General features: G+C 40.5%; 1 pseudogene; it reads left to right on the top strand.

Annotated features, from left to right (window-relative positions):
• The first annotated feature begins 10,683 nt into the window (after nucleotides 1–10,683).
• LOC123929628 lies at nucleotides 10,684–11,904 on the top strand (annotated as a pseudogene).
• The last annotated feature ends 10,380 nt before the right edge of the window (nucleotides 11,905–22,284 follow it).

Raw genomic sequence — 22,284 nt, forward strand, 5'->3', positions numbered from 1 at the left:
CCAACCTTTCCTTTCCACTATCAAGCCTCGGTCCAGGTTTCATTTCTTGTATAGATTGTTGAAATATTCTTCTATCTAACATTTAACCTGGGAATTCTCTGTGGCAGACAAAGATGATTTTAGGGCATAGGGAATGCAAGATCAGGAAACTGTCTCCAAATTTAGTCTGTGACCCTAGGTATAATTATAAAGAGATGTAAAGGACATTAACAGAAGAGGGGAGGAGAAACAGAATGCTGAGGAAGTAGATGCTAAGAGATCTTCAAGAGGAAGATAAAATCAAGGATCAGGGAGCTCTAGGACAAGGTGACAGAACCTGCATTAGAACAGTTATTCAAATTGCCCATCCTATAGTCGCATGGTCAGCCATTGGAATTGGGGTTGGGAGGATACACTTCTTACTTACAGGTGAAAACTGCCAGGATTTTTTCTCAGGAAAACTTGAGAGCTTGGCCTTTCTATTGGAAAAGTAGACAGAGTTATGGTACAGGGGACCCTGCAGAAAAATTCCAAAATGGGGCTCGAGGTCCCCAAAATGCTAACATGCAATTATAACTTTTCTTTCCCATGAATCTGCAATAAGACTGGTAAATTTTATTTTTCTTCAACAAGGTGGCTTAAGCTTGCTGGGCTCTTTTTTGAAATGTTCCATCACGGAATTGAAAGAAAAAAATGAGTAAGATTCCTTTTAAAGGTTCCTTTTGTTAGAAATTATATTTGATTTGTATTGTAATAGGTCTATATCCACCTATAAAATAAGGAAAACCTCATCTCTGTCTTCCAAACAAAACAAAGAGAAATACAATTGAGTTTTACCCCAGGAGAAATAGTTCCAAATTTCAGCCTGGAAAAAAATCATAAAAAATACTAAATATAAGAGTACTGTATGTCCTTCCAGTTATGGCATATTGGACAAACATGCAGGGAATCAGCACTTAGGAACAAGTAATCCCTCTATCACTGGGACGTCATTACTGAGAAGATAATGTTAATTCTGGGACCATTAACAATTAAAATGCTGTGTCTTCAGACAGCGATGTCTGGCTTAGAGAGGACAGCATCCTCCGGTCCAGCAGAAACTGACACTTAGTTCATCTTGATTTTGTCACTGACTTGGGACTTGTTAGAGATGCTTGCTGTACTAGAGTAGTCCTTCGGTCGGGAACTAAATATGCTGGTGGTGGTGAAAAGCCTTCAGAATAACTTGTCTCTGATGGTTCAAAGCAGCCAATGTAATGCAGACATACTGCCGGGGACGGTGTCGTTTGCCGTCGGTGATCACAACTCTCGAGTGAGACTAGATCACGAGGCCTGCCTCCATCGTAGGTAAAAAGCATGGACTTTAAAGGAAGTACAGTGTAGCCTCATGAAATTTTAATAAATACATTTTGAAAAATTCAGAGAGGGAAGAGACAAATGCGTCATGATAAAGAAGGGCTCCCAAGAAGGGCGGAGAACCTGGGACACACATGTTAATCAGTGGATCAGTCAGTTCATCAATTCAGTGCCCTGGAGCCAGATTCTGTAAGAGACACAGAAGAGGGAATGTAAGAATGACGCAGCCTTGACTCTCAAGGAGTTTGTAGTCTGACAGAAGGGGGAAGAAGAGAAAGACCAAAGACTCTCATTACAGCCGTGGTCAGAAGTAGGGAGTGATTTTGCTTGGGTGGTCAGAGGATGCGCAAAAGGAGAATTTCCTGCACTTGGTTGCTCGAGATGAGCAGAAGCCTGCCAGAGAGGGAGGGAGCTTCTCAGTGAGCGGGAATAGCGTGTCACAGAGTTCGAAAGCCCGAAAGAGTTATACTGGGAAGAACAAGAAAAACAAGGTTGGGATTTATGGATAATATGGATTACAGAAAAGAGGAACTAAGGAGATGAAGAAAAAATGGATATTTGGGAATTTGGAAAATGCAGTAATTAGATTTGATTCGTAATTTGTAAAATAAGGCGATTATCAGTCTGCTCACTCAGCCAGTAGGTACCAGGCGCAAATTGGCTTCACACTGGGATGAATCAGGATGAATGACGATAGGTTGTGATATTGTGTAATTCTGACCCCCACCTCTTTACCCCTTCCCTCCCTCCATCTCTCGACCCCCACCTGACAAAGCATCTCTGTGGCCGATCCATGTGGCACTCTGGCACGTCACACAGTGCAGGTTGGGAGCATCTAGTTTCACCGCCGACTGCTGTGCGTGATTCCAGGACTTACACCAGAGACCTTTCTTGGATGCCCCTAAGTTTCTGGTCACGCCCTTACTCCAGATGGATTTTGCCCATTCTTGAAATGACCAAAGTGACCAAAGAAGCAGGCGAATTCTGGCCAAGCAAAATACGGAGAGGAGGGGCAGTTGTGTTGTTTTCCCATCAGATGCGGAGAGAAATGAATTGAGGAAACCTTCTGATCATCTACTGGGAACAGAGAGACTTCTTAGTATTCTTGTATTTTAAAACATACTGTCTACGGCTGTCAGGAATACTCCTGCCACGAACATTGGTGCACGGATTTCTCTCCGTTACCAGAATGGGAACACTTGACATTACACATTTGTCTAACGTATAGAATGGTGAAGACAAAGAATGTACTTTAATGTAAACTGTGGACTTCTGTTCGTAAATTTTTGATGATGTTTTGTTAATCGTAAGGTGTGTAGCACACCCTTGTAAGATGTGACTAATGGACGAAAGTGGAGGAGTGGGTTATGGAATCTTCCTGTAATTGCCTGTTCCAATGTTATGTTCATCAAAACCAGTTCAAGACATTGTCTCCTACTTACTAAAGATCTAGAATCAATTTCATGGAGAGATATATACTGACCTGTGTTCCAAACATGGCTAAGATCTGTGTATTCAGCAAGTAGACACTTTTTTTCCTATGACACATGGATCTTGTTTCGGTGAAAAATTCATCTTGCCTTCTGTACTTAATGGGGATGGACTCACTAAATTTAAATTTATACATATGAAATAATAGGAAAAAACATACTTGGTGTTTACACTATGACTGTACCTGTTCTTGTGGGTCATCTTCTTCTAAGACATGCAGAATTGAGGCTGGAAAGTAAATTTTAAATAGAGACAAATGCTGTAGTAAGGAGGTAATATTTCAGCATTATTCATTCTATCAATGTAATGTATTTTGTGAGTAAATGATTATTGGTCATTACAATAACGCAGGCACAAATGTTACCATTGAATAATTAAGAAAATATTTCTATGTATTCATCGATGGTTATATATTTTACAGAATATTTACATATATGTGCACACGTGTGCACACTCACACATGTGTGCAAATACATAAACATGCCCAGTGTAGTTTAGAAAAGAGCCAAACCCCTTTGTGATACATTTGCCAACGGAATAAACAATCTTGAATATAATGAAAATCTTGCCAAGTCCTGTCAGAAAATTCTTGTGGTTCAATGCAGTTCTCGGATGGTGAAGAGCCACTAAAATAACCCCTTCACTCAGACTCCGGTGACTCGCTGTGGGGGCTCTCATTGCAGTTGTCACCGAAACAGATTTAACGTATAGATAGAAGGAGAGAAAAATGTGAGTGTGTGCTGTATGTGTGCATCCTGTGCGTGTGTACATGCGTATGTGTGCGGAGGGACAGCTGAGGCCTTCGATACAAAGTACGTGAATAAAAATATGAATATGAATAATTGGCAGAAGGGGTCCGTCGGGATTTCAGTGTCTTTTTTTTCACTCAGTATTAAAGCTAATGGAGGCTTTGTTCGGTTTATATTAATGGGTTTTTAAGTCAACGCATAATAGGACAAAATAGTCACATGGAACAGTACTTTTCAAATGATGGGTTGTGATCCATTAGGAGGTTATAAAATCAACTAATAGGATTGTGACCAGCATTTTATAAAACGAGGTTGAATAGAAAACTATGGAGAGTGTATATATAACATATTGGAAGTGTAAGTATTTGTGTGTGCATGCACGTGTGTGTGTGTGTGTGTGTCGGGTCATGATCTCTGCCTTAAAGTGGGTTATAATAAAAAAAAATCAACATTTGATACCAGTTTGGTCTGTCAGGATGCCCTAGCAAAATACTGTAGGCTGGGTGACTTAAACTGTAGAAATTTATTGTCTCACCGTTGTGGAGGCGGGTCGCCCAAGGTCACGGTACCTGCATAGTTGCATTCTGATGACGGCTCTCTTCTTGGCTCGCAGTCAGTTGTCTTCCTCCCGTAGTGGAGAGAAGAGAGCGCAAACTTTCTGATATCTCTCTTAACAGTATTAAACCCATCGTGAGGGCCCTTGTGCTGTTATCTAAACCTAATCACCCTCCCAAAGGCCTCATCTCCAAATATCATCATACTGGGACTTAAGACTTCAACATCTGAATGAGGGGGGCACGATTTAGTTCATAGCATTGACATAGAGTTTATATCTTAATTTTATGTTCCATTTACTGTTTTCTCATGTTGAGACTGTGAACTCCATGAAGGCAAGTGTTAGATGTATCTCATCTCTATACCCTCCTCCGCCTCAGGAATGTCGTGCACTTCCTGGAAGATCAAGAGTGGTTCTCCAACAGATGGTGAGCACTCCGGATACTTGTATCTAGAAGGATAATTAAAGTAACTCTTTGCGGTGATATGGCTCTTACTACCTGAGTGCTCGCCCTCAGTGCTCTCATTACTAATTCAGAACTATTCTGTTGGAAGGAAGCATATGGAAATGTGGTGGCAGTAAGTGTAATTATCATCTCTCAAGTTGCTCCACATTACAGTGAAGATATTATTTAAGTAGATACTAAAATTTGTGCTTGTGAAGGACCTAGGTTTTGTGTGACCTGAAGCTTGTACAATTTTAGAGATCTTCACTAAAACAAGAATACAAAATACTGAATAAAAAATTAGGTTATAATAGTGAATATTTGTTAGAAGGAATAAAGAAACTGGAAAAATTATATAAGTTGACAAATACCATGAACATCTACAAATCCAGAGAAACATAAGTAATGTGAGTTTTTATCAGTGACTGGCATTTCTATAATGCTTTCTTCCTACATTTTTGTTGAACACACTTTGATTGCCTTTCCTGTGAAAATTTTTTAGGATTTTTACATATGAATATGATATGCAATATCATATATTTTTGTATAGAGAAATAGAGAATAAGAGAATAGATTGTTTCTCTAATATAACGGATTGAGTTGTCTCTTTTATTATTGATAAGTGAGAGTTGTGGAATGCTTGATTTCACACATAGTTGTACTTACTATTTGAAGTTACTGCTATGGATTTCTGTCCTTCAAATACATGGACCCTTATTATTTTCTATGAAGTACAATTTCATTAAAAAGGACAAAAAAACTTATTATGGGTTTATAATTGTATAAATTGCGCTAGTAAATATATTTCTGAGTGGGAATAATGCCTCTTTTGGTTAAGTACCGATGAGAACAAAATCCTCTGTTTATGATTTTACATATGTGATGTTAGTAGAGGTCTCCACAGGTTAGTTTCTTGCTTAGTACATTTTTAAAATTAGTCAGTTAAGTAAGTAATTTATTTATTTTGGAGAGAGAGTGCTCACATGAGCAGGGGCAGGGCAGAGGGGCAAGCAGACTCCCTGCAAAGCACAGAACCACACACAGGGCTCCATCCCACAACCCTGAGATTATGACCGGCACCCAAACCAAGAGTCAGATGCTCAACTGACGGAGATCCGCGGGTGTCCCTTGCTCAGTGCGTTTTAAACTGGGGCGCCTGGGTGGCTCAGTGGGTTAAAGCCTCTGCCTTCAGCTCAGGTCATGCTCTCAGGGTCCTGGGATTGAGCCTCGCATCAGGCTCTCTGCTCAGCGGGGAGTCTGCTTCCTCCTCTCTCTGCCTGCTTTTCTGCCTACTTGTGATCTCTGTCAAATAAATAAATAAAATCTTTCAAAAAAAGTTTAAACTGTATTTCGTCTTTATTATCCTCTTATTTGAGATGCCCGATGCCATAGGACATCCTCATTTTATGCTGCAAACTCTGGCTCTGTGCTTTCATGTCAGAACCCCAGGCAAGTCAGCACATTAAGTGGTAGAATTATAGGAAGACATTTCTGCAATGGGATGGTTAGTAATGATTTAAACTAAATACAGAAGTGACTGTAAACACAAATATATTTCAGTAAAGTCCAACTAAATATGCCCCTAGTCAACATTAGCCCTATCCCCAAATTATCATGACCAGTGTCCACCAGGGAAGGATGGTGGACGGGAAGCTGGAGTGGAAAGATGCAGAAGTGTTCAATCAGTTGCATTTAAAATATCTTTCTTTCTACTGGCATAAAGGCAGACCTAAGCAAAAGGAACAGAACAGAGAATCCCCAAGGACACCCATGCCTATACAGTCAACTGATTTTTTTTAAAAGATTTTATTTATTTATTATTATTATTTTTAAAGATTTTATTTATTTATTTGACAGACAGGAATCACAAGTAGGCAGAGAGGCAGGCAGAGAGAGAGGGGAGGAAGCAGGCTCCCTGCTGAGCAGAGAGCCCGATGTGGGGCTCGATTCCAGGACCCTGAGTTCATGACCTGAGCCGATGGCAGAGGCTTAACCCACTGAGCCACCCAGGAGCCCCAGTCAACTGATTTTTGACAGGAGCGCCAAGACTACACAACAGGAAAAAGATACTCTCTTAAACAGATGATGTTGGGAAAACTGCATATCCATGTGCAAAAGAGTGAAGGAGATCCTCGTCTTACACTGTGAACAAAAATCAACTCAAAGTGGATTACTGACTTAAATGTAAGACCTGAAACCATAACTCCTAGAAGAAAACAGGGAAAGCGTTTTTGACATTGGCTTCAGCAATGATTTTCTTGGGTACGACACCAAAAGTGCAGGCAACAAAAGCAAAAATAGACAAGGGACTACGACACGCTAAAAGCTCCTGCACATCTAAGGAGAAAATCAGTAGAATGAAAGGTAACGTATGGAATGAGAAAAATATTTGAAAATTCTGTATCGGATAAGGGGTTAATATCCAAAGTAACTAAGGGACTCCTACTACTTAGTAGCAAAACAAAACAAGAAACCCTATGGATTTGAACAGACATTTCTCCAAAGAAGACATTCCAAAGACCAAGAAGTATGTGAAAAAGTGCTTGAATCACCAGTCATCAAGGAATGCCACAACATGGTACCACCTCGCGAGGATACCTATTATCAAAAAACCCCACAAAATATGTATTAGTGAGGATGTGGAGAAACTGGGAAACTTTTACACTGTTGGTTGGGATGTAAAATGGTATAGCTGATATGAAAATAAATATGGAGGTTCTCAGAAAGTTGGAAATAGAACTACTGTGCGATCCATTAATCCTGTTTCTGAATATATATATCCAAAACAATGGTCTCTTCTCTGTCTGCCGTCTTGGAGCTATGGAGGCCTGCTCGGAACAGGGCTCCTGAAACGACAAATGTATCTACAAGGCTATGGTCCAAGGCCATTTTTGCTGGCTATGAATGGGGTCTCCAGAACCAGAGGGAAGTGTACAGATCTTCTTAAAGTTGAAGTTATTTATGCTCAAGATGGAACTGAATTGTATCTAGGCAAGAGATGTGCTTATGTGTACACAGCTGAGAACAACACAGTGACTCCTGGTAGCAAGCTGAACCAAACCAGAGTAATCTGGGGAAATGTAGCTCATGTTTATAAAACCAGTGGCATGATTTGTGCCAAATTCCAAAGCGACCTTCCTGCAAATGCCATTGGCCACAGAATCCATGTAATGCTGTACCCCTCAATGACTTAAACTTACTGAATGGTAAATAAATAAATGTGTAGATTTGGGGAAGAAAAACCTGAAACTAAGATCTTGAAGAGATTTCTGCATTCTGTGTTCATTGCAGTATTACTCACTTGGTCAAGATATAGAAACAGCCTAAGTGTCAGTTAACAGAAACTGGATAGGAAATGAGGTATATTATTCAGCCTCAAGAAAGAAAAAAGAAAGTCTGGTTAAAATCAAGAGGATAAGAAACAAAAAGTGTTGGCGATGATGTGGAAAGAAAGAAACCCTGTGCGCTGTTGGTGGAAAGTCAGTTTGTGTAGCTGCCGTGGGAAACAGTATGGAGGCTCCTAAAAAATATTTAAAAAAAGGAATACAATATGATCTAATAATTCTGCTATTGGGGATTTAGCCAAGGAAGATAAACATGCTAACTCAAAAGCATAAGTAAACCCCTATGTTTATTGCACCATTATTTACAACAGCCAGGACATGGAGGCAACCTAAGTATCCATCGGAAGATGAATGGATAAGGAAAATGTGGTGTATATACACAACGAAGTATTACACAGCCATACAAAATGAGGTTATACCATTTGAGACAACATTGATGGACCTAAAGGGTATTGGGCTAAGTGAAAGAAGTCGGACTGAGAAAGATAAATACCATATGGCATCTAAAAACATGAATAAACCAACAAAAAGCAGGATCAGGACAATAGATACAGAGAACAAATTGATGATTGCCAGAGGGGAGAGGGATAGAGGGATTGGGGAAAATGGGTGCAGGGGAGTGGGAGGTACAGGCGTCCAGTTATGGGATGAACAAGTCACAGGAATGAGAGCCGAGTGTCAAGAATACAGTGACTTCGTAAGAGCGACAGGGTGGGGCAGAGGCGGCTGTACTCGTGGTGAACATAGCGTAACATACAAACTTGTCAAATGACTACGTTGTGCACCTGAAACTACTGTAGCATTATATGTCAACTGTATTCAAATAAAAAAAAACAAAAACGGAAACTCTGCCCCATGTGACAGCATTGATTAACCTGCAAGACATTACGCTAAGTGCAATAAGCAGAGGATAAGTAGCTGCACGATCCCACGGACACAAGGTATCTAAAATAGTCAAAGTCAGAAAAACAGAGAGTAAGTAGGAGTGGCTAAGGGCTGAGGGGCAAGGGAAATGGGGAATTGTTGTTAAATGGGTATGAAACTTCAGCTATTTAAGATGAACATGTTCCAGAGATCTGTACAACATGGTACCTATAGCTAACAATTCAATATTGTGCACGTACTAATTTTTTAAGATGGTAGATTTCATGTTCTTTCCACAAAACAGACAAAAATAAATAAAGGGACAGGAGGACACTTTTGTAGGTGATGGTTATGTTTACTACTTTGATTATAGTGAGGTTTCATAAGTCTGCATATCTCTAAACTCAAGAAATTCTATACATTAAATATGTCCAGCTTCCCATATATTAATTATGTCTCCATAGAGTTGTTTACAATTTTTTTCACAAATTTTATAAAACGTATCACCATAGAAATATATTTCTAAAGTTCTCCTGAACTCGGAAGGGGTTTGTGCAAGGGAAGGATCTTGAAACTGAGCGTTCATTGTCTCCATGACAAGTCTTCTCAGTTTTATTAGCCTCAGAAAAGGAGCATTCATTTTTTTAGTGTATTCAGTATGATTTGTCATATGACTGTGCAACTCCATATCCTTTTCCTGTTGCAGCAGGACAGAGTCTCTGTTCACTAAGCTCTGTTCAGTAAGGTCGGCAGTATTTTTCTCACATGAAAAACGTGCCTGAGACGGGGAGCTGTCCACCAAAGAACGTGCTCTCTTCAGTCCGGACGATTTCCCGTTCGTTCTTCCTTGCTCTGGTCAAGGAGGCTCTGTTCCTCATCAACTGAGAAACGTGTACTTTACCTACAACACCTCATCTTCCATTATGTATGGATGAGGAAACCAGGTATTGGTGAGTAACGTGACTAAAGGAAGAATAATTTGTCTCATGGTAAAATTAGGATTTAATCACAGACAACTTGACTCTCCATCTTGTTCTCTTAACCATAATGCTTTGCACCAAACATTGATTTTCTTATAATAAAAAAAAAATTTTAAATCTTACGTAAACCTCAGGATAATTAAGAAATTCGGACAGAATGCATACAGTGAACGTTAGTTTCAAGTGTTAGCATTTCTGTTCAGTCAGTAGCAATGATCAGCGCTGCATTTTCTGGAGTTGAATGCCTTACTTAGGGTGAATAATCACTGAGAAGAATTCTCAAGCATTCTCAGAAGATTCCTGTGTAGGTTCTCCCCAAATCTTAAAAAGCACACTTCCAAAATTGTTTTGTTTATTCTAGTTCTTTGCATAACTCCATACATTCTACTAGAATTAAAAATTGTCAATTTAGCCAGAGAAGACTACTGAGATAGTGATTGGGATTCAGTTGAATATTGAGATCAGTTTGAGGAAAAATGGACATTTGAACAATAGTTGAACCTGTGAATCTGCTATATGTGTATAATTATTTAGGTCTTTTAAAATTTTTCTCAGCAGTGTTTTATAGTTTCCTATATATAGGCTTTGTACATTTTTTGTCAGATTTATCCTAAAGTATTTCCTATTTCTGGATCCTATTGTAAGGGTATTGTTTTCCTAATTTCAATTTCCAAATGTGTATTGTTAGATATAAAAATAAAATTGATCTATATGTAGATCGGCCTTTAGTCTTGTGACTTTGCTTGGCTCACTGATTGGAGCTAATAGTTCTTTTGTAGGATTCCCAGAGGGGAATCCTTAGGATTTTTCATATAGACTGCGTGTCTTCTGTAAAAAACAATTTTTAAAAGTTTCTTCCTTTCCAGCTCCCTGCTCTTCCCCGTTTGACAGACAGCCGCATCTTCAGGTGCAGGGCCAGCCGCGTGCCGGAGACATGATGGTGAAGGTCGGAGTGAACGGATTTGGCCGTATTGGGTGTCTGGGCACCAGGGCTGCTTTGAACTCTGGTAAAGTGGCTATTGTCACCATCAATGACCCTTTCCTTGATCTCAGCTACATGGTCTACATGTTCCAGTGTGATTCTACCCACGGCAAATTCCACGGCACAGTCAAGGCTGAGAACGGGAAGCTTGTCATCAATGAGAAGTCCATCTCCATCTTCCAGGAATGAGATCCCGCCAGCATCAAATGGGGCGATGTTGGTGCTGAGTATGTTGTGGAGTCCACTGGGGTCTTCACCACCATGGAGAAGGCTGGGGCTCACTTGAAGGGCGGGGTCAAGAGGGTCATCATCTCCACTCCTTCTGCTGACGCCCCCATGTTCATGGTGGGTGTGAACCATGAGAAGTATGACAACTCCCTCAAGATTGTCAGCAATGCCTCCTGTACCAGGCTTGGCTCCTCTGGCCAAGGTCATCCATGACAACTTTGGCATCATGGAGGGACTCATGACCACCGTCCATGCCATCACTGCCACCCAGAAGACTGTGGATGGCCCCTCTGGGAAGCTGTGGTGTGACAGCCGAGGGGCTGCCCAGAACATCATCCCTGCTTCCACTGGTGAGGCCAAGGCTGTAGGCAAGGTCATCCCTGAGCTAAATGGGAAGCTCACTGGCATGGCCTTCCGTGTCTCCACCCCCCAACGTGTCTGTCATGGATCTGACCTGCGGCCTGGAGAAAGCTGCCAAATATGATGACATCAAGAAGGTGGTGAAGCAGGCATCAGAGGGCCCCCTCAAGGGCATCCTGGGGTACACTGAGGACCAGGTTGTCTCTTGCGACTTCAACAGTGACACCCACTCCTCTACCTTCGATGCTGGGGCTGGCATTGCTCTCAATGACTACTTTGTCAAGCTCATTTCCTGGTATGACAATGAATTTGGCTACAGCAACCGGGTGGTGGACCTTATGGTCCACATGGCCTCCAAGGAGTAAGAGCCCCCTGGACCACCAGCCCCAGCCAGAGCAAGAGGAAGAGAGAGGCCCTCAGCTGCTGGGGAATCCCTGCCCCAACTTATCCCCCAAAACACTGAGAATCTCCCAACCTCCACTATTTCCATCCCAGACCCCTTGAAGAAGGGAAGGGGCTTGGGGAGCCCTACCTTGTCATGTACCATCAATAAAGTATACTGTACCCAGCCAAAAAAAAAAAAGTTTCTTCCTTTCCAACATGAATGACTCGTATTTATTTATTTTTTAGAGATTTTTTTTAAAAAAATTATTTATTTGACAGACAGAGATCACAAGCAGGCAGAGAGAGGGTAGGGGAAGTGGGCTCCCTGCTGAGCAGGGAGCCTGACACAGGGCTCGATCCCAGGACCCTGGGATCATGACCTGAGCTGAAGGCAGTGGCTTTAACCCACTGAGCCACCCAGGGGCCCCCATATGTATTTTTATCGCCTTATTTTACTGGCTAGGATCTCTACATTCATGTTGAATAAAAATGCTACGAGTGATTTCCTTATCTTACAGGTAAAGTACCTAGTCATTCACCACTAAGAATTAAATTGGTAATTGAGAAGTATCTTTTTAAGGTTGAGGAAATTCCTTTTTATCTATAATTTATAGAGAGTTCTATCATAAATGGGTGTTGAATTTAGTCAATCGTTTTTTTGCATCTATTGAAATGATCATTATTATGTTTTAGCATGTTTTTCTCATTTGTTCTGTTTTGGGTTCATTAAGTTTCATGGATTTCATTAGATTCATGGATTTCATATTTTAATCAAGTTTGGAAATTTTTTATCCACGATTTTTTCAAATATTGTTTTGTCTCTATCTCTTTTTCTCTTTTGGGGCTCTAATCACTCATATATTTGATCAGATTACAAATGCTCTGTGCACTTTCTTTTCAGTATTGTTTTCCTTCTGTTTTTCATTTTGGAAAGTTAATATTGTTATGTCTTTAAATTCACTGAAATTTTCTTCTCCAGTGTCTAATCCACTGTTGGTCCCATTCCATTTTTTTTTCTTTTCAGGTATAATATTTTTACATCTCTAGCAGTACAATTTTTTAATATATACCCATTATTTCTCTCCTCATCATGGTCATAGTTTTCTTTACTTAAATATATGGAGTTTACTCATATTAACTTTTTTAATATTCCTATCTACTAGTTCTATTATTTATGTCATTTCTGTATGTGTTTCTATAGTTTGATTTTTATTCTGGTTTTATATCATATTTTCTTGTTTATGTGCATAACTTTTAATTTTTTTGTTCATGCCTTGTAATTTTTGATGAGATACCAGACATGTATATATATTATTGGTTGATGGAATTTTTTTCATTTCAAGCTTTTATTTAAATTCTAGTTAGATAACATATACTGTAATATTGGTTTCAGGAGTAGAATTTAGTGATTCATCACTTACGTATAACACCCAGTGTTCATCACAAGTGCCCTACTTAACGCCCAGCACACATTCAGCCCATCCCCCATCCAACTCCTCCCCTCAACCCTCAGTTTGTTCTCTATAGCTAAGAGTCTTTTATGGTTTGCTTCCCTCTCTGTTTTTTCCCTTCCTCTATGTTCATCAATCTCACTTCTTAAATTCCACATATGATTGAAATCATATGGTATTTGTCTTTCTCTGACTGACTTATTTCACTTAGCATAATACTCTAGCTCCATCCACATCATTGCAAATAGTAAGATTTCATTCTTTTTGGTGGCTGAGTAATATCCCATTGTGCATATATACCAGAATTTCTTTACCTGGTCAGTGGACATTGGGCTCTTTCTATAGTTTGGCTATTATTGATAATGCTGCTATCAACAGTGGGGTGCATTTGTCCTTTTGAATCAGTATTTTTGTATCCTTTGGGCAAATACCTAGTAGTGCTGGATCATCTGTTTTTAACGTTTTGAGGAACTTCTGTACTGTTCTCCCAAGCGGCCACACAGCTTGCATTCCCACCAACAGTGTAAGAGGGTTCCCTTTTCTCCATGTCCTCGCCAACATCTGTTGTTTCCTGTGCTGTTACTTTTAGTCATTCTGACAGGTGTGAGATGGTATCGCATTGTGGTTTTGAGTTGTATCTCCCTGATGCCGAGTGACGTGGAGCACTTTTTCATGTGTCTGTTGGCCATCTGGATGTCTTCTTTGCAGAAATGTCTGTTCATGTCCTCTTACCATTTCTTGATTGGATTGTTTGTTCTTTGGGTGTTGAGTTTGCTAAGTTCCTTATAGATTTTGGACACAAGCCCTTTATCTGATATGTCGTTTGCAAATATCTTCTCCCATTCTGTCAGTTGTCTTTTGGTTTTGTTAACTGTTTCCTTTGCTGTGCAAAAGCTTTTGATCTTGATGAAATCCCAATAGTTCATTTTTGCCCTTGCTTCCCTTGCCTTTGCCAATGTTCCTAGGAAGATGTTGCTGTGGCTGAGGTCAAAGAGTTTGCTGCCTGTGCTCTCCTCAAGGATTTTGATGGATTCCTTTCTCATATTGAGGTCCTTCATCCATTTTTAGTCTATTTTCGTGTGTGGTGTAAGGAAGTGATCCAATTTCATTTTTCTGCATGTGGCTGTCCAATTTTCCCAGCACCATTTACTGAAGAGGCTGTCTTTTTTCCATTGGACATTCTTTCCTGCTTTGTCAAAGATTAGTTGACCATAGAGTTGAGGGTCTATTTCTGGGCTCTCTATTCTGTTCCACTGATCTATGTGTCTGTTTTTGTGCCAGTACCATGCTGTCTTGATGATGACAGCTTTGTAATAGAGCTTGAAGTCCGGAATTGTGATGCCACCAACATTGGCTTTCTTTTTCAATATTCCTTTGGCTATTCGAGGTCTTTTCTGATTCCATATAAATTTGAGGATTATTTGTTCCATTTCTTTGAAAAAATGGATGGTATTTTGATAGGGATTGCATTAAATGTGTAGATTGCTTTAGGTAGCATGGACATTTTCACAATAATTATTCTTCCAATCCAGGAGCATGGAACATTTTTCCATTTCTTAGTGTCTTCCTCAATTTCATTCATGAGTACTTTATAGTTTTCTGTATATAGATTCTTTGCCTCTTTGGTTAGGCTTATTCCTAGGTATCTTATAATTTTGGGTGCAATTGTAAATGGGATTGACTCCTTAATTTCTCTTTCTTCTGTCTTGTTGTTGGTGTACAGAAATGCAACTGATTTCTGTGCATTGATTTTATATCCTGACACTTTACTGAATTCCTGTACAAGTTCTAGCAGTTTTGGAGTGGAGTCTTTTGGGTTTTCCACATATAGTATCATATCATCTGCGAAGAGTGATAGTTTGACTTCTTCTTTGCTGATTTGGATGCCTTCAATTTCCTTTTGTTGTCTGATTGCTGAGGCTAGGACTTCTAGTACTATGTTGAATAGCAGTGGTGATAATGGACATCCCTGCCGTGTTCCTGACCTTAACGGAAAAGCTTTCAGTTTTTCTCTATTGAGAATGATATTGGCAGTGGGCTTTTCATAGATGGCTTTGATAATATTGAGGTATGTGCCCTCTATCCCTACACTTTGAAGAGTTTTGATCAGGAAGGGATGCTGTACTTTGTCAAATGCTTTTTCAGCATCTATTGAGAGTATCATATGGTTCTTGTTCTTTCTTTTATTAATGTGTTTTATCACATTGATTTGCGGATATTGAACCAACCTTGCAGCCCTGGAATAAATCCCACTTGGTCGTGCTGAATAATCCTTTTAATGTACTGTTGAATCCTATTGGCTAGTATTTTGGTGAGAATTTTTGCATCTGTGTTCATCAAGGATATTGGTCTGTAGTTCTCTTTTTTAGTGGGATCCTTGTCTGGTTTTGGGATCAAGGTGATGCTTGCCTCATAAAATGAGTTTTCCTAAAATGGAAGTTTTCCTTCCATTTCTATTTTTTGGGAACTGATTCAGGAGAACAGGAATTAGTTCTTCTTTAAATGTTTGGTAGAATTACCCTGGGAAGCCGTCTGGCCCTGGACTTTTGTTTGTTTGGAGATTTTTGATGACTGTTTCAATCTCCTTACTGGTTATAGGCCTGTTCAGGTTTTCTCTTTCTTCCTGGTTCAGTTGTGGTAGTTTATATGTCTCTAGGAATGCCTCCATTTCTTCCAGATTGTCAAATTTGTTGGCGTAGAGTTGCTCATAGTATGTTCTTATAATTGTCTGTATTTCTTTGATGTTAGTTGTGATCTCTTTCATTCATGATTTTATTTATTTGCGTCCTTTCTCTTTTCTTTTTGATAAGTCTGGCCAGGGGTTTATCAATCTTATTAATTCTTTCAAAGAACCAGCTCCTAGTTTCGTTGATCTGTTCTATTGTTTTTTTCTTTTCTATTTCATTGATTTCTGCTCTGATCTTTATGATTTCTCTTCTCCTGCTGGGTTTAGGCTTTCTTTCTTGTTCTTTCTCCAGCTCCTTTAGGTGTAGGGTTAGGTTGTGTACTTGAGACCTTTCTTGTTTCTTGAGAAAGGCTTGTACCACTATATATTTTCCTCTCAGGACTGCCTTTGCTGTGTCCCACAGATTTTGAACCATTGTGTTTTCATTATCATTTGTTTCCATGAATTTTTTCAATTCTTCTTTAATTTCCCGGTTGACCCACTCATTCTTTAGAAGGATGCTGTTTAGTCTCCATGTATTTGAGTTCTTTCCAAATTTCCTCTTGTGATTGAGTTCTAGCTTCAGAGCATTGTGGTCTGAAAATATGCAGGGAATGATCCCAATCTTTTGATACCAGTTGAGACCTGATTTAGGAGCCAGGATGTGATCTATTCTGGAGAATGTTCCATGTGCACTAGAGAAGAATGTGTATTCTGTTGCTTTGGGATATATTTCTGAATATATCTGTGATGTCCATCTGGTCCAGTGTGTCATTTATGGTCTTTATTTCCTTGTTGATCTTTTGCTTGGATGATCTGTCCATTTCAGTGAGGGGAGTATTAAAGTCCCCTACTATTATTGTATTATTATTGATGTGTTTCTTTGATTTTGTTATTAATTGGTTTATATAGTTGGCTGCTCCCACGTTAGGGGCAAAGATATTTAAAATTGTTAGATCTTCTTGTTGGACAGACCCTTTGTCTATGATATAGTGTCCTTCCTCATCTCTTATTATAGTCTTTGGCTTAAAGTCTAATTGGTCTGATATAAGGATTGCCACCCCAGCTTTCTTCTGATGCCCGTTAGCATGGTAAACTGTTTTCCACCCCCTGGCTTTAAATCTGGAGGTGTCTTCGCTTCTAAAATGAGTTTTTTGTAGGCAACATATAGATGGGTTTCGGTTTTTTATCCATTCTGATACCCTGTGTCTTTTGATTAGGGCATTTAGCCCATTAACATTCAGGGTAACTATTGAGAGATATGAATTTAGTGCCATTATTAGCCTGTAAGGTGACTGTTACTGTATATTGTCTCTGTACCTTTCTGTTCTATTACTTTTAGGCTCTCTCTTTGCTTATAGGACCCCTTTCAATATTTTCTGTAGAGCTGGTTTGGTGTTTACAAATTCTTTCAGTTTTTGTTTGTCCTGGAAGCTTTTTATCTTTCCTTCTATTTTCAGTGATAGCCTAGCTGGATAGAGTATTCTTGGCTGCATGTTTTTCTCATTTAGTGGTCTGAATATATCATGCCAGCTCTTTCTGGCCTGCCAGGTCTCTGTGGATAAGTCTGCTGCCAATCTAATATTTTTACCATTGTATGTTACAGACTTTTTTTCCCAGGCTGCTTTCAGGATTTTCTATTTGTCACTAAGACTTGTAAATTTTACTATAAGGTGACGGGGTGTGGACCTATTCTTGTTGACTTTGAGGGGGGTTCTCTGCATTTCCTGGATTTTGATGCTTGTTCCCTTTGCCATATTAGGGAAATTCTCTCCAATAATTCTCTCCAATAGACCTTCTGCTCCCCTCTCTCTTTCTTCTTCTTCTGGAATCCCAATTATTCTAATGTTGTTCGTCTTATGGTGTCACTTATCTCTCAAATTCTCCCCTCGTGGTCCAGTAGCTGTTTGTCCCTCTTTTGCTCAGCTTCTTTATTTTCTGTCATTTGGTCTTCTATATCACTAATTCTTTCCTCTGCCTCATTTATCCTAGCAGTGAGAGTCTCCATTTTTGATTGTACCTCATTAATAGCTTTTTTGATTTCAACTTGGTTAGATTTTATTTCTTTTATTTCTCCAGAGAGGGCTTTTATATCTCCAGAGAGGGTTTCTCTAATATCTTCCATGCCTTTTTCGAGCCCAGCTAGAACCTTAAGAATCGTCATTCTGAACTCTAGATCTGACATATTACCAATGTCTGTATTGATTAGGTCCCTAGCCTTTGGTACTGCCTCTTGTTCTTTTTGTTGTGGTGAGTTTTTCCGCCTTGTCATTTTGTCCAGGTAAGAGTATATGAAGGAGCAAGTAAAATACTAAAAGGGTGGCAAAGACCCCAGAAAAATGCCCTTTAACCAAATCAGAAGAGACCCCAAATCATGGGGGGGGGAGGGGATTAAAAGTGGTTCAGAAAAAAAAAATTAAAAAAAGAAAACAAATAAAGAAAAAATATAAAAAAGAAAGAAAAAATATATATTAGATAAACTAGTTAAAAAACGTTAAAAAAGAAAAGGGTAAATGTTTAAAATATTTAGGAAAAGAAGAAAAAAAATGAAAAAAAAATTGAATTAACCACAAGACTAAAGAATCATGGGGAGAAAGCCATGAGTTCCGTGCTTTGCTTTCTCCTCCTCTGGAATTGCGCTGCTGTCTTAGGAATTGAACCTACTTTCCTTGATAGATGAACTTTGTCCTGGCTGGATATTTTGTTGATCTTCTGGGGGAGGGGACTGTTGTAGTGACTCTCAAGTGTCTTTGCCCGAGGCGGGATTGCACCGCCCTTACCGGCGGCCGGACTAAGTAATCGGCTCGGGTTCGCTTTTGGGAGCTTCTGTTCCCTGAACGCTTTCCGTAGAGTTCCGGAGGACGGGAATGAAAATGGCGGCCTCCTAGTCTCCGGCCCGGAGGAGCCAGAGCCCGGGGCCCCACCCCTCAGTGCGCCCCCAGAGGACAGCGCCCAATCACTCCCGTATCCCCAGCCTCCAGCCACGCTCCGAGCTCACCCAGCCCGCGACCAGTTCAAGGTAACCCCGAGCTGAGAGTTCAGTCCTCGGCTTTGTCTCTGCAGCCGGCTTCTCCGTTCTAATACCTGCGAGCTCTGCGACACTCCGACACCCCCGATCCTTCTGTGACCCTGCGGGACCTGCGGCCACGCTGACCCCTCATGGGCTTCACCCTGGGTTAGCCTCTGGAGCAATGTCCCTCCGTGGAACAGACTTTTAAAAGTCCTGATTTTGTGCTCCGTTCCTCCGCCACTTGCCTGGAGCCGGCCCCCCCCCTCCACGGTCTATCTTCCCGTCGTTTTAGATTCACTTCTCCGCCAGTCCTACCTTTCAGGAAGTGGTTGATTTTCTGTTTCTAGAATTGCTGTTCTTCTTCTCTTCGATCTCCCATTGGATTTGTAGGTGTTCGCAATGTTTAGATAAGCTATCGAGCTGATCTCCTGCTGCCTGATGTCGTCTCAGCCTGCTACTTCTCTGCCATCTTAATTCCACCCCTTTATGTATAAATATTAAGAAAATATGTATACATGTGTCTAACTTCTTTAAATTTTTTTAGATAAAATTTATGGGTCAAGGAATATAAAAATCCAAGACTTTATTGGTAAACTGAATGGATATTACTTTTCCCTCTTAAAATAAGTGCTGGAATTCCTTGGGAACTCAATAAATAGGAGTCTTCTTCACTGCCTAATTTTTGAACAAATGTACTAATGCAAACGGTTGTAGGTGTTGGACAAAATAGCATCTCTGCTTCCAAGAGGGAGTAAGTTATATCACGTGAAGATGAAGTAAGTCAACATACCGCCCTCAAGGCAACTAGAATTGCCCAAGAACAAATAATGCTGGAGCATAGGGGCTTCAGTGGGAGGACAGAATTTGTCTCCTGGGGAGTGATGGGTGGCCTGTGCCCAGTGGGAAGGTCCTAGCAACAGGTTTCTACGAGGAAGCGGGAAAGAAATGAGATGACAACACTCGAGTTGATTCTTCCCAAATCGACTGGTCATATGAGCCGTTTCCCGCCCTGGCACAGATGGAATGAAGTCTCATAGCAGACAACAGCACTTACACTAATTAAGGTCTTTCAATGTGGAAGAAAATATCAGGGAGGAGTAAGAAATGTCTCCTTGCTAATAACATGTAGGGGTTATTGATAATAAATGCCAAACGACAAGTATTATTCATTAAATTCTTCCCTTAACCCTATGGTGCAGGTATTATTTTACAGGAGGTCCTGAAGATCTGTCCTGGGGAAGACTTAGAATTACTCAGGGGAGTTCACAGTATTTCTCAGTGTGGTTTGCTGGCCACTGCGGCAGAAGTACCTAGGTAGCTTGCATTTATTTATTTATTCCAAGATTTTATTTATTTGTTTGTCAGAGAGAGAGAGAGAGAGCCCAAGCAGACAGAGGGAGAAGCAGGCTCCCCACTGAGCAGGGAGCCTGATGTGGGGACTCCATCCCAGGACCCTGAGATCATGAGCTGAACTGAAGGCGGACATTCAGCCCACTGAGCTACCCAGGCGCACCCCCTAGGTAGCTTTCAAAACTGGTAGGTAATACAATTTCCAAAATTTGTGAAAAATACAACTTACACGAGATTTTCATGTAACTGAATTTAATTTATGCCTAGAGCCACTATTCCCAATAGATGAGAGAAATATTAATTTGTTGACACTTAGTTAAAACCAGGAATTCAGGGATTATTTTGTCATTGTAGGTTTAAACTTATTCACATTCAGAGTTGTGTTCCACCCTTTTCCAGAGGCCATATCTAAGCTCCGAAGTTGTGATTGTTTTTATTGATTCCTTGGTCTCAGAGGTTTGGTCTTAATTGTCCACTAAACTTGGTATTTGCCTGCCAGGAATTTCACATTCATAGCTGATTCTGTTCATCTTCTGTGAGCTTTCTGTTCCTCTAATTGGGCAGGTTTCATCTACTCTTGTTTGGGGGTTTGTGAGGAGAGGGTGAGATATATCTGTCTCTTACCCAAATTCCATTGTCTATGTTCTAATCCTCGGATTTTACTGTTCAAAATAGGTTTTCCCCCCTTTCAAAGTTGTGGGCTCCGTGGAATTAAAATTTCTGTTGAGAACTAATAATTAGGGTCTTCTGGATGGCTTAGATGATTAAGTGTCTGCCTTCAGCTCAGGTCATGATCTCAGGGTCCTGGGATTGATCCGGTCTCCTGGCTCAGTGGGGAGTCTGCTTCTCCCTCTCCCTCTGCCGCCTCCCATGTGCTTCACTCTTTCAAATAAATAAATAAAATCTTAAAAACAAATAAAACTAATAATTAGATTCTTGTTCTTGTTGATTTTTTTGTCCTGATATAATGCTGCCTGGCTGAATAGGGAAAGAACAAGAAAATCTGGTGATAGGAATGGTGAATGGGGAGAGGAACCTCAGTTATTATTTCAAAATATTAGTCTCTTGTGAAAATGCAGAAGGATTTTTTTTTAAAGATTTTATTTATTTATTTATTTGACAGACAGAGATCACAAGTAGGCAGAGAGGCAGGCAGAGGGTGGGGGCGGGGGAAGGAGGCTCCCTGCCAAGCAGAGAGCCTGATGTGGGGCTCGATCCCGGGACCCTGAGATCATGACCTGGGCCGAAGGCAGAGGCTTTAACCCACTGAGCCACCCAGGCGCCCCCAAAAGGATGTTTTGAATCACAAGCTCTGGGCATGGGGCCTGGGATCATCATTTTAGCAGGGTCCCCAGTTTGGACACTGATCTCACATGGACTCCAGAGGACGTTGAGGAAGTAGGAGATGATCTAGTGGGGGTCACAGCGATGTGAGCACTTGGCTGCTCAGATGAGACATAAACATTGACTCAGATTTATCAGAACGCATGAGCCACAAAGCCTTCTGTGGAGTGTTGCATCGTTCACACTTTTTTCTGTGCTTTTGCCTGGATCTCTGCTTTTCCCCTCTGTACATTCAGTCTTGTTTACCCACGGTTTACCCATGCTTCCACTTATTTCCTCTCCTGTTGTGGGAAGTGGGTTTGAACGGAGTAGGAAGATTAATAGTCGTTGGGCAGCTATGATGCTCCTGAAACTTGTATGATCTCAGTTAATCTGCACAACATTCAGTTAATTCTCAGAAAGGTTAAATAAATTGCTCAAGATTGCACAGGTAGCAGGTGGCAGAGCTGGGATTAAAATCCAAGCCCATCTGGTGTCAAAACTGGGCTTTAATTACTGTACGTTGCTGCTGTCCTTGACAGCGGCTTTAGTGATACCCCTGATTCCCTCATCATCAACATTTCCCCTACTTCCTAGCCATATGGAAGACCAAATACTCACCTTTTATTTTTCCCATACTCATTATCACACTGAGTCTGTAAAGGAAATTTCGTGTTATATGGTCTTTTCTGTTTCAGATTGCCAATAACAGTGCTCTTGTTTATGCGGTACTTTGCCAAGTACTCCACAGTTGTGAATTTAGGCAT

This window comes from Meles meles, chromosome 2 (assembly GCF_922984935.1).
Source record: "Meles meles chromosome 2, mMelMel3.1 paternal haplotype, whole genome shotgun sequence".
NCBI lineage: Eukaryota > Metazoa > Chordata > Mammalia > Carnivora > Mustelidae > Meles > Meles meles.